Source organism: Octopus sinensis, linkage group LG4 (assembly GCF_006345805.1).
Source record: "Octopus sinensis linkage group LG4, ASM634580v1, whole genome shotgun sequence".
In the NCBI taxonomy this organism is placed as follows: Eukaryota; Metazoa; Mollusca; class Cephalopoda; order Octopoda; family Octopodidae; genus Octopus; species Octopus sinensis.
In genome coordinates, this window is record NC_043000.1 from 37,429,760 (window position 1) to 37,435,012 (window position 5,253).

Here is a 5,253-nt window from a genome sequence, read left to right on the forward strand (position 1 = left end):
CAGGCTTGTCCTTTCAGGCACTGGCACCACATAAAAAGTAGCCATGCTGGTACTGCACAAATGCACCTGTGCAGGTTGCACCGTAAAAGGCACCCAGCACACTCAGTTAAGTGAGTGGCATTAGGAAGGGCATCCAACTATAGAGACCATGCCACAACAGGCAATTGGAGTCTGGACAGCTCTTTTGCTGGTAAGCTCCATGTTAAATTGTCCAACTCATGCCAGCATGGAAAACAGGTGTTAAACAATGATGATGATGATAAACATATATTTATATACATACACACACACACATATGTATACATCCATATATAATACATAGGTTTCTTAAGAGCTTTATGATAAGAATGTACACCATGTATTGTTTATGAGAATTCTACATAGTTCACACTATAGAACAATGTTTCTGATTGATCTAAATGTTATAAGAGGAAGTGCAAAAGTACCCTCCTCTTCACATGTGTATGTACATATATATATATATATACTTATATGCATACACATGTGAAGAGGAGAGAGAGTGAGTGTGTGTATATATATATATATATATATATATACACATACACATATATATATATAAATACACACACACACACACACACAGAGAAAGTAATGTACTATTTTGGGGTGTGTCAGAGGCTATATTTATTCTTGATATACTTTTTAATGCTCAGTGTGTATGAGTTTACAATTAGCTTAGGTATATATTTCACACAACTGGTTTGTGTGTATTGACTATATTTAGTCTTCACACTACAAGTGTGTGAGTGTATAATAAGTTCATGTGTACATTTAGTACTTCTATTTTATGTATTTTTTATCAACATATTTCATCTAAGCACTCTAAGTATGTGTACATTTAGTTCGAGTGTATACTTAGTAATACTAGTTGGTGGAGATTAGATATATATATGTTTAGTTTTGCTACAACAAGCATACACTTTATTTCCTCAACATGTTTATATATATATATATCAAAGAATATATTGAAATATGTCACAAACATATTTTAACTAACTAAAAGTTTGCTTATGTCTAAACACTGCTTGGTGCTGATACTGCTGAATATATATATATAAATAATTATTTCTAAATTTCTGAGTGAGAAACATTTAGTAACAGTACTCTAGAGTAAAGATTATTTGCCAACATAATATAGCAGTCCTGGTTCAGATGAATGTTACTGTTACATAGCCCCAGGAAACATCATCTCCAGCTGGCTAAAGCTGAGTGAGGACACTAAACTCCCTTGTTTGAAAATATAAGAAAGCAGGTAGTGTGTCAATAGCCAACTGGAAATGATGTGTCTTGGGGCTAAATAACAGTAACATTCGTCCGAAATAGGACTGCAACATTATGTTGGAAAATAATCTTTTATTCTCTCTCTCTCTCTCTCGCTATATATATATATATATAGTAAAGCCAGTTGCTACATCAAAGTGGCTGTTAAATATTACTACCAGTTTAACCCCAGGCAGATTCTCTGCCCGTGGGTAATTGGTACGACACTGCACCCTTTATATACAATATACTGTTAGCAAGGGGAGCAAATGCTTACCACCCTCTAGCAGGTATCCGGATTGTGAGACTGACTCAGTTTCAAGCTATTTGGCTCATCCTCAGTCATGAGCACCTGTATGCCAGAGTGAAAGCCAGAGTCTACTAATGCTTTTAATATATTGTAAACAAAGTGACCATCTGTCACAGATTTGCAACAAGCAAAATAGCTAATTGTAAAATCTCACGAAGAGACGAGAGTAGTAAATATTTATATATATAATGTTTACTACTGGCATAATAGACAGTGGTCTGATTTCATGATCATAGTATTTACTTCAGCATCCCAATTTAGACCCTCTTTGGAGGATTTTAGTTTAGAATCACAGTTTTACAACCCCATTATAAGGAATTATATTTTATTTCAATTTCTTATCTGTGGTTAGGTTTTTCTTATGCTAGTCAGTGAAGTGATAAATATTGTCTTCTATTACTTGAGGGTGCTTCTACACAGCCATTTAACATGCCAGAAATATCAGTAAATATCCTTCAAATTACACCCTACCATCCTAAAAAAGAAAAAAACAAATTAAATAATGTCATGGTAGACACAGTGTGACTTCAAAAGTTTTAGTCCACAGTTCTGCTTGATTAAGGTTGAGCTGAGGTTAAACAAAACCAACATCCCCATTCAAACATTCACTTTTCCAATATTGCATGTGTCAGATGGAATTTGACAAGGCAGGTTTCATATGGCTGAATTCCCTTCCTGTTGCCAACCCTCATCTGTTTCCAAGTAAGGTCATATTTCCCCACGGCTGAATTGGTTTCCATAAGGACACCACTTGCATGATGGTGATATCTATTTGTACCAGTCACACTATGTCACAAAAAGGAGATGCAAGCACACACATATATACATGCACATATATAACTGTTTTCTTTTAGTTTCTTGATCAAATTTACTCACAAGGCTTTAGTTGTCTCAAGACTGTATTAGAAGGCACATCCCCAGGGTGCCATGCGGAAGTACTGAACTCAAGACCACATGCTTGAGGAATGAACTTACCAACCACACAGCCATGCCCACACCTATCAATATTCTTTTCTACTCCAGGCACAAGGCCCAAAATTTTGCGGGGAGGGTGCCAGTTGATTAGATCGACCCCGAAAGGATGAAAGGCAAAGTCGACCTCAGTAGAATTTGAACTCAGAACTTAAAGACAGACGAAATACTGCTAGGTATTTCGCCCGGCATGCTAATGTTTCTGCCAGCTTGCTGCCTTCACACCTATCAATATTAACAATAGATATGCTTAGTGAAGTATGATTCGTGGAGGTGGCTGAATCAATAAAAGCTTTAATCAATTCTAAATCTTAGCTAGTTTACTTTTCCCTCTTTCTCCCAGGTTCGAATCCTGCAGCAATTGACATAGGCTTTCAATCTTCTATTGAGAATATGTAAGTGGCAGTATTAAAGAGAGGTTGATATAATTGAATATAACCCCATCTCTCTCTCTCTCTCTCTCCAACAAAACATCGACCTTGTGCATTGTTGGCAAGAAGAAATTTCTATTTAAATATCAACACCTTGCAACTGTGTATGTTTAGTTCAGTACATAAGTGTTGTGATAATATAGCTATGCCACTCATACTTAGGTATATTATTTGATAAACTGCTATATTTAATTTGTCACAAGCAGTATATAACTTATTTAGTATTTCTATTCTATTTCATTCATATCACTTACTTTCTCATTTGTTTAATTCAACTGTCAGTAGATTATGTTAGCTATTCAGTACTTCTAGCGCATCTATATTTTGCATGCTGCTGCTGCTACTACATCTACTACTGCTAGTAATTCATTTGTTTTGTTCAATACTACTAATTTTCATATATATATATATATACACACACATTTATTTACTGATTTTTTCCCCCTTTGTTTTAGTCTTGTTTGTTTGTTTGTGTCTTCTCTATGAACAATTCTTGTTGGTAGCATAGCAACACAAACAGATGCATATTGTTTTCCTACTGGCTTACACAATGTAAATCGCTGCTGGTGACTTCATTTCTTCTATCCTTTTGCCAGGCTGAAGTTAGAATCATGAAAGAGCTTGTATAATCCAGTCAAAATCTTCGCCGCTCAATCAGCCAATGACATGCCCTCCTTTCACTCTAATCTGCTTTCAATAATTTGTGTATTAAGATTACATCTCTATTTAGCTACTTTATCCTTAAATTCTAGGCCAAAACTAGATCAGATACACACATATAGATAGATTACATATAAATAGACAACGTTAATGAATGACACTTTATACACAGGTGTAGTAATTTGTGTGTGCTTATGCATGTGTATGTATGAGTGTGTATGCATACAAATAGACAAACAGACTAATGTATGAGTTCATACATTGTTAATTAATGAATTCTTATGACTGTTAGTACTGAGAACATGTATTTGGCATCTACACACAAATATGAGCGCGCGCACACACACACACACACACATACCTAGAGAGACAGACAGATGTGCATATTTTGTGGGGTTTTGTGTTTATGTTTGGTTCTGTAAGCTTTTATTTTCCCTCATTATATATTCTTTCACTGCCTCACACCACAATTTGAGACTAAGCAAGTTTAATATTTTAAATAAAATTGAATATTTTTCTTTAAATTGAAGCACCATTAATAGTTAAAACTAATCAAGCAAGGAGTGTAACAGCAAATCAATACTTAATAATATATTCAGTTAATTAAATTATATAGTTTTCTAATGCATACCTATTGATATTTTCATCTATCTACTTTTATAAATCCCACAAGAGAGGTAAACATGATTGGTTATTTTGAACATGATGTTTTATGAAAGAATAGAATTGTGGTAGTCATTTTTGAGGGGAGGGCAATTAATGAGACATGTATTAAAACTGGGTCCTGATTTTGATTTGTAGAAGAAATAATCTGAAATAATTAAGTTATTTCAGATAATGTGGTGGAGTAGCAGAGACATTCATTCTCTCACAGTCTGAGTTCAAATCTTGCCGGAATGAACATTCCTTTTTATCCTGATAAAATAACTACTCAGTATATATTGGGACTGATTCATTCAACTAAACCTCACCCGGCCAATTTTGTAGATTTGGACCTCACATGAAAATATTATTAATGACATAAATGTGGCTGTGTAATTAAGAAGTTTACCTTGCTGCAACATGCTTTGGTTTGGGATTCAGTCCCATGGTAAAGTACTTTCTACTGTAGCCTGGAGCTGAAAAACAACCTTGTGAGGGAAATTTAGTTGATAAAGACCATGCAGAAGCCTATTACATAATGTGTGTGTGTGTGTGTTTATCTGCATGTTCTTTGGCACTGACATCACTTGGATAGCAGCAATGTATATTTAAGTGCAACATAAACAATGACTTGCAGCTCAGTTGTTCAAAGAACAAACACTCGCGAAATAAAGTAGCTTACTTGGGAACAAGGGCTGGTGCCAAGAAGGGAATCCAAATGTAGAACACTGCCCCAAGAAGTCTTGTCCGACCCAGATATAAAAAGAAAAATGATATTGACAACGATGATGACTAAATGAAGTTGGCAGGGAGTCAGCTTACCAATAAAGGTATTCATCTTTCATACTTCATCACCGTCGCCTTTAGTATTTTGCTGTGAACCTAGTAAAGATATTTTAAATCTTATGGTTCAGTTCACTTAATAGTGAATAAGAAACAAACATATGGCAAACATAT